Source organism: Pan troglodytes, chromosome 16 (genome assembly GCF_028858775.2).
Source record: "Pan troglodytes isolate AG18354 chromosome 16, NHGRI_mPanTro3-v2.0_pri, whole genome shotgun sequence".
Lineage (NCBI taxonomy): Eukaryota > Metazoa > Chordata > Mammalia > Primates > Hominidae > Pan > Pan troglodytes.
Genome location: NC_072414.2, coordinates 84,386,620 through 84,395,059, shown reverse-complemented (window position 1 = coordinate 84,395,059; position 8,440 = coordinate 84,386,620). Strand labels below are relative to the sequence as shown.

General features: G+C 43.5%; 1 protein-coding gene across 9 annotated transcripts in view; it reads left to right on the top strand.

Annotated features, from left to right (window-relative positions):
• FAM174B (family with sequence similarity 174 member B) overlaps positions 1–8,440 on the top strand; it is an 87,755-nt gene that overhangs the window by 60,656 nt on the left and 18,659 nt on the right. For 7 of the 9 annotated variants that reach the window (XR_010151327.1, XR_010151324.1, XR_010151329.1 and 4 more), the window contains one exon: positions 511–4,845. The gene's annotated coding sequence lies outside the window, so the exon portion shown is untranslated. The remainder of the gene's footprint in view (positions 1–510; positions 4,846–8,440) is intronic. The other 2 variants (XR_010151326.1, XR_010151325.1) reach the window with 2 other exon arrangements.

The following is an 8,440-nucleotide window of genomic DNA, read 5'->3' as shown; positions in this document are numbered from 1 at the left end:
TATATTTTATGTAGGATGTTTGGATGGTTTAGAATAACTCACTCTTCTGTTAAGATCACTTTTATTTACTTCATGTTCAGAAAATTCTTGCTCATCCAGGCTCTAGTTAAATATATGCCAGTATTTTATTCTAGATACTTTTGGATTCTTTTTTTTACATTTAATACACTGGGGTTTTATTTCAGTGTATGGTATTAGGGAGGGATCAAACTTGATTATTTCCCCCCCTTTTAGCCACATTTTCCAATTTTACTTTCAGATAATTTAACCATTAACCATTTCTTCCTGGTGATTCCTTTCTGAGATTTAAGTTTTTAAAATATGTATGATAGATCTCAGGACTATCTGTTTCTACTTCATTGGATGATCTACAGAATCTTGTACCACCAGCACCACACTATTTTAATTATTGTGTCAAGAATAATACAGTTAGATATCTCTTAGGGACAGTATCTCCTTGATATTCTTTAAGCAGTTCTTAACTCTTCTCATCCTTTTTTTCCCTTCCAGATGGACTTTCATCAAATTCAAAGAAAAAAAAAAAGATTCCACTGGGATTTAATTCAGATTGCATTTCACCGAAAAATTACAAGGATTAACAACAAGGATTAACAGCATTGCTGCATTCAATATTGCAACCCAAGGTTATGTCTCTCTATTGACTATTCTCTTTAATTAATCTCTGTAAAAAGTTTGCATTTTTAATATAGGTCTTGGATATTTCTTATTAGTGTTCTTTATATTTTTTTCCAATACTCTTAAGAATGCATTTTTCTCCCTATATTTTCTGCTTGTTGTTAGAATAGAAACAGTATTTATTTTGGAGATTTTTGTATTTTTATCTTGTATCTGACCCCTTCCCTAATTTTTATTAATACTAAGAATTTTACAGTCAGTACTTTTATATTATCTTGGTGCATAATCGTACTATAGTCTGTAAGTAACAAACATTTTGTTTCCTTCTTTCTATTGTAGAATTTGAGAAGTCGTCAGTGTGTAGTCCTGTTACCTTAATTGTTTCTGAGTTATGGGTTGAATTTATTTTGAAATTTCAAAAAACTTCAAAGGGTAGTATGTTATTTTTGTGTTAATCAAAATGAACAATGGGTTTAAAAAGCTTGAACAACGTCATCTTGGGAGTGCCAGATGAATAGGATGGCCTGTATGTCAGGAGCATGCCCACATTTTTCTTGATAGGGTGAGTTTATTGTCCCGGATGAATCCCAGGAGTACTAGTCCATGATGCTCTTATTCCCTGGTGCTTTAACATGAAGTGCAGCCGGAGTCGGCCTGAACTTTAGGAAATGAGGTCGTAAGTCGAAAGAACAGGGAATTGAGAAAGCACACAGAAGCAGCCAGGGCCAACATTTTCCCCTAAACAAGCCAATCAACAAAAAGCAATGCCAAACAAGCCCCTCTGAAACTTTCAAAGTCCTCATCCTAGTACCTTCCTAGCACTCTAGGAGACATCTTTCAGCTGTTGATTTATGAACGCTGAGAGGCACGTGGAGGAATTAATGGAGGTAAATATCTAACTTAAAAAATCTTCAGTAGGCATTTTTAGACAATCCTCCTTGAAAGAAAAGTGTGGATGCTCTGTGCATGTATTGACTGCACCTGCAGGGGTATAGCTGGAGAACACCCAGTGAGCATCTTCAGGAGCCAAGTCACGCAGGGGCTTAGCTCTCAGTCCATTGCGACAGTTCCATGATGCCTTCTGACCACTAAACACTCTGAACTCTTTTCTCTCATCCTCTGTTATTCGCTTTGGACCCATAACAGACTCATTAGTTAAAAATAAGAAGCAAAGGTAATCCTGATGTTGAATTACAAGTTAATGCAGAGCACAGACATGAAAATAATTCTATGGGTTTGCTGTAGCATAATCCTTGCCAGATCTCCAAGTTCCATTCATCTAATGAAAAGCCTTAGTTTGAAGAACATTTTGGAGAACTCTTACATCAAGAGGTCTCCAGTACCTCAAAAACCAGTGTTCAAAAGGAAAATGCACACGCATTTCAGGGAGGTGGGAATAAAAGCCTTCCTTTGCGCAGCGTGTTACATGTGGAAATGTGGAACACACACGATCATTCTTACTGTTAAAAAACCCCACAAAGATTATAAAAATATGTCAGTTTTTTTTTGGTGCAAAAACTCACACGATTAAAAATATTATACTATGAAAGCAGCTTTGATCTATTCTTCAGTCATTTCTGTGACGTGTGGTTAAATTTTAATCTGTTTAAATTTTTTATTTGATTCTTCCAAACCAAACACAATATCTCATTTTAAAACGTATCTGCTGATAGTGGTTTTTCTTCTCGCCTGAATCATGCTGAGAACAGGTGTAACCAGATGTCCTCTTAGCCTACAAACACATTTCAGAAAATCATTATAAGATGCTCAATTAACTTTGAGCAAAGTAGTTTCCTGTATCCTTCAAAGAAAGACATGTTTTCAAAATGTCACTGCAGTAAATAAAAGTGTTGACATGCTGTGTAGGGCTATTAGTTATGGGGCCAGAATTCAAAATAGCTGATTGGAAGTAGGGCCAGTTGTCTATCAAAGTATTTCTAATTTATGGCAACGAAATCATGTTATCTGCATAGAACAGAACTCAGCTCTCCCTACTTCTCTGTGATGGGGGATGTATACTGTATCTGGCTCATCTAAAAGTGGTTCCAAATCACTAACAAATATGAATGGGTGTTAGACTATGCTCCTATTCACCCCCACTGGAAAATCTTATCGGATAAAAGACAGTTTTGATGTCCTTTGCTTTGATGTTAAAGTATGGGCTTCCTGAATACATCAATACAGGGGTCTGAACTGATCTTAGTACATTTCAAAGCATTTCTTGTCAATGGGAGTCAAAACTCAATGCAAGCTACAGCCTCATGTTATTCCTAAAAGATTTATCTTTGGAGTAATAAACAGTAAGCCAATTGTCCTTAAGACCACTACACTTAAATCCTTGGTTCTCGTATACAACATTAGCTCCAGACAGCTATAACTGGATGTAATCAAGAAAGAAATGGTGTTAAAAGTTAAAAAAATTTAGAATTATAAAAGCATGAAAATAGCTGCTTACTATAAAAATGTTAAATACGAGACTCTACATAATAAAAAGTGAAAGCTGTAATTTACCTGCTCCCCATCTCTCCTTCTCCCCAGTGCAACTCTCCTGCCTGGGTCTGCAGGACAAACTCTGGTCCTCCAGCAAGGATTTATGTTATCTGAAGTTTATTTATGGCAAAGAGATTTTTATAATTAATACTGTGATAAGACATGGTACTCTTTGACCAGGAATATTTTTTGGGGTGTGGGGGTGGGGGTTAGGACTCGAGTTCTTATGAAACAGTCACAAGGAGTTTAATCAGAAGGCACAATCACTTGCTAGGTAGCAAGAGAAAAAATCCTGCCCCTCACTGTTTCCTAGAGATTGCTGTCGAGGGTCTGTGAGAAATCAACACATGGCCACTATGGCTTGGCATACTTACTTTCCTAATCATCCAAATCAACTATTGCAAACACCTAAAAAAGAGTGAGAAATGGAGCCAAATGTGATATAATCTATGATCTTGGCCCCAGAGTAGAAATGAGGTTGGTTTTTTTCAGATTTATGCCATGTACCACATTGAATGTTATCAATACTGTACATGAATACAAGGGTTGAGGGTTTTTGTTTCCATTAAGAATCTGTTTCCAGGAGAACAGCCCATGGGAAAGTATTGTCCTTTTTCAACTACAAATATGGAGGGCCCCATTGCCTATGTTAAAAAAAAATCTCAGAATTTTGGCTTAGGCAATAAACTCTTTAGTGGAACATACAGAGTAAATAAAAGATCTCTAAAGGGAGACCACAGGCCCCAAGCAGACAGAATGGACCAAACATACAGAAGGAATGTAAATATAGCTGACTTCAGTTTTATTTTATTTTTAAATTGAGATAAGCTAATTTCTTCCCTTGAAAAACCCACTTGAGCATACCTCTTAGTTATGCAGAAACAGAGTAAGCACTCATTATATTTTATGGATTTAAAGTGCTCCAGAACCTTCTGAGACTTGCCCTGAATCTCCTGAATGCAAAGCTAATTATATGAGGAGGTGGGCCTACTTACATAGGAGCTAGTGTCTTCTGGGAAAGACTCCAGCCCCTAGGTCCTGGTGTCCAATGGTCCAAAGTCTTTTGGAATGGATAAGAGTGGACCAGATTAAGGCACAAAATAACAGCTTGAGAAAAGACTGGTGACCCAGGCTTACTGTACAAGGAAGGTGTAAGTTGGATGAAAGGGTGGGATTCTAGTACAAAATGTGGTAGAGATGGATGCAACCCCCTAACCCGGTGACACAGGCATACTGGATGTGCTTTGGAAATAGTAACTGTGTGTGTGTGTGCTCAACGGAGCACCATGTGTTGAGTTTAATGCCATGGAAGTCAAAATACCATCTTCCTTTGAAGCCTGTGGCCTGCACAGGGCCATGCAAAATCGTCACTGCTGGATGAGCAGGAGTCCAGGGGACTGCACAGGGTCATGTGTGTTCAACAGCGACACCATGTGGCAGCGAGACCCAACAAGGAGACAGAAGCTGTTGGAATGCAGGCCTCTTTCCCTGTGACATTTGAAAGCATCAACACAGTCTTCGCACGGGAGTCCAATCTGCCAGAGAAGGGCAAAGCAAATCGGGCCTTATATTAAATTCCTGGAAGTCAAACTTCCTGGTCCAATGAGGAACTTCTCAAGGGCCTTTGCTGGAGAAAGGATGTTCAGCAAGAATGAAGGACAGCTTCGTTCAGATGGATGAGCTTAGTGCATCCTGAGCGGTGAGCTGACCGGGGCCCAGGTAAGCTGCACAACAGATTCTGCTGGGGGATATCAGGGCAAATGCCCACTTAGATCCACCCCAGGGAGCATTGCCTTCTTGTTCTAAATTAACCTTAGATTAGGTAGGAATAATTCTAGTTGTACAGTCACAGGGGTGTACAAGCTGTAAATTGGACACCATTTTGGACCTCAACTCTCTGGAGGGATTTCTGAGCACCTCCTACTTAGAGAGGAAGGCGTGGGAAGAAGACACAAGCCAGCTTAGTAAAGGGCCAGGGGCAGGTAAAATGTGAGTAAAGTTTTTAGAATTAGGGTCAAAGTCAGCTAGGCCTTTTCAAAAATAAGCCATAGAAATGTAGGGCAGAGAAGGGCCAAAAATGGAATAAAAATCGAGGGACCCAAGCTTTCTGCATTTGCAAGGTTGTTGGATGTTCTTGTCATGTGGTTGCTCCGTTTCCCATTAGCCTGGAGGCCACAGATGTGGGACCTTGAAGCGGTCTTGGGACACAGGAAGCCCCAGTTACCATCCCAACCCTAAAGGCTGCTTTTGGATGGAGTAAACCTGAATGTTACTTGCAGGAGATCCCCATTATCTCACGTTTTGGAAGGCAGCTGGGAAGAAACCATCATTCACCAACCAGCACAGCTGTTGAGGAATCACATTGAGCTGGAAAAGAGAGAACTAGAATTTTCTGGAGCCCCTTTCTCTAGTTTCTTCTAGAGATCTGGAATATCTCAGATCACCATGGCCATTTTCCTCCCAGCACTTATCATAATTAATACCGCTTTGGGTGATTACTTGATTAATGTCTGTCTCATCCCTCCAGACTATTAGTTTCCTGAGGACAGGGATCCTGTCTGTTTGCTCATCACTTTATCCTTGTGCGTTAGCACAAGAGATTGAAGTGTGTGTCAATGTGTGTAAGATTTTGGGGAAAGAACCACCTGTCAGCCTTTTAGGTTGCAAGGTTGGGAGGGATATGGCATCAAAGGTTGGGACCAGGCAGGAAGAGGGGCTGGTTCACCTCACAGCGGAAGGACAGAGATCCTGACCACAGCAGCTGGTGAGGTGATGTCTGGGAGCTGTGAGAGGCCATTATATTTCAGGTCATTGGGCTGCTCAGGCTGGTACATGCTCAAAGTTAAAAGTCCATCTGTGGGAAGAGCTGCCACACTGGTCCTCCAGCTGACACATATCATGTTCATTTTAGACTCCAGTGTTTCTATGCCTTCTTTGTCAAGATGACTGGGGCAGGTGGATAGAAAGGAAGAAAGGTGAGGGTCTCCCAGGCTGCAGGAAGGTTAGGGTGAGTGAGATGAGCAGTTGCTGTGGCTTAAAAATGTCGCCCAAAAAGTTGGGTTGGTATTCTGTTGGGAGGGAAGCTGGCTGCAGAGGAGGAGGGCAAAGAAAAAAGGAGAAATGAACACTTTCTTAGGAGAGCCTGGAGTGGACGCTCGCCCCAATGGGTGGACATTTCTGCCACTGTCTCTCAGGTCTCCCCCCAGTTTCCACAGTGCAGAGAGCCCCGTCATCTCTACCCCCAGGAAAGGGCTGCTCAGATAAGGCGGCCCCTTTCACCTGGAGCTGGGATCCCACGTGCCCATCAGGAAATGGACTGGGGTGGCTAATCCCCTGAACTCAGTTCCAGGAAGGAAGAATAAGTGTACATCAGCCATATTTTTAAAAGTTTCATAAAATCAAAAGATTCCATTCACCTCCACACCAAAAACAGCAAAACAAACAAGCAAACAAAAACCCTCAAACAATAGCAACAACAAAAACAGAGAAAGCTCCAAAGCATAAAATAAAAGCAAACGGGGTGTAGACACTATCAAGTTGAACAAGGAGGAACATCATAACCTTCCTTGCCCCACGGTGGATTTAAAATCCTTCATCCCATGCTACTGTGGGAGAGCACGGGGGCTTGGGTCTGGCCCCAGTTCTTCAGTGAAGGCTACCTAGTTTAGAGCCTGTTCCTTCTACGGAGCTGTGAGTGTCTGGGGGTGGGTGTGTTCACGTTGCATCCACTGGGCGGGTACTAGGTACCCACCAGATGCATTCAATTGAAGTTCAGGGAATGAAAAGTGCTCTCAGAGTGGGAGGGCTTCTAGCGCCATCGCGTAGCCTCTGTTCTGGCAAACGTGACCACAATTTTGATGCGATCATCAGGACATGGAGCTGGGCTTCTTTGTGTGGCCTCCTCCTTGCCTTCTTGATATTTAGGAGGCAGGACAAATTGAATTGGGGTGAAGAAGGAACAGCTGACAGGGCCCCGGAAAATGTGGGACTGCTAGTGCTGGAGGGTCATGTACAGCCCACTGGAGTCCAAAGACCTCATTTTAGATCTGAGACGACTGTGGCCAGGGCAGGGGGTGGGGTGAGGGGGATGTGAGCTTTTTTAGTTTTTTTTTTTTTTTTTTGCCCTGCCTTTATGAGGCTAGGTCTAGTGAGCATTCACAGCTGGTGTAGCCTGGGGTGGTGATCCCTGAGACTAGTCGGGCTCAGCCTAAGGTGACTTCTGTGGCTAGGGCTGCTTGCCCTGCCTGCCAGCCCCTGATGGAGCAAAGGAAGATTTTAACCCTGAAGTCCTAGGCATGAAGGACTTGAGACCCAGTATCACCAGAGGGCAGCTTATCTTTGGAGACCTGAGGGTTGCCTTAAGGCCAAAGTACAGCAGGAAAGACAGCAGGACTTACTACAGAATACTTTACCCTCCAATGAACATGTGCTGGGCTGCGGGGAGAGCCCCCTGAGGTTGGGCTGGACTTCCCCTCTCAGGTCATCGCTTGGAGCAGCCCCTACCTGCTTCCACCCTTGCTGACTGCCACAAAGCCTGCTCTCCCACATAGGCGGTACCGGGGTCCAGAATGCTGGGAGAGAAGTCCCAAGTGCCCACCACAAACGCTATTCCAGAGGCAGAGGCAGGGGCAGAGGCCGAGGCAGAGGCAGGGGCAGAGGCAGAGGCAGAGGCAGGGGCAGAGGCCGAGGCAGAGGCAGGGGCAGAGGCAGAGGCAGAGGCAGAGGCAGAGGCCGAGGCAGAGGGCTTTGAGATGCAGCAGACACAAAGCAGGAAAGAAACCCAAGGACCTTCCGCCGTTCAGTGTGATTAGAAATGACACCTCAGAGGAAAACCTGATCACCAAGAGTGGTTCCTTGATCTCTAAGCAAAAGAAGACTTTGTTTTGTGTGTTGAGAGGAACAAGAATAGGCAGAAGATCAGACCATGGGGAAATAGGATTGGCCTCATTCCAGAGCATAACACACTTTGTTGCAGAGGTCCCTGTTGCTCTCAGCAACCTGCTGATCAAGGAGGACAGCTTGAAGCACAAGGAAGTGAAGCTGCGGGGCTTCCTGCTGATACTTACAGAAAGAAAGAGAAATGGCCTTGCTGTTTCCCAAGGACAAGTCAGTTCAGGGCCCAGTGGGGCTCCAGGCAGCACCCCTCCCCTGTGCCCCGTGAGCTACCGGACCCCGCTGTGTCAGGCGTGGATCCACCTCTGCCTAAGCCACTAGGCATGTGGGGTGGTTGCTTGCAAATCTGTCAACTGAGAGAAATAATAGTATTTTGCAGTGCAGAATGATGCCCGAGCTCCAGAGGCAAGTTCTGTGATGC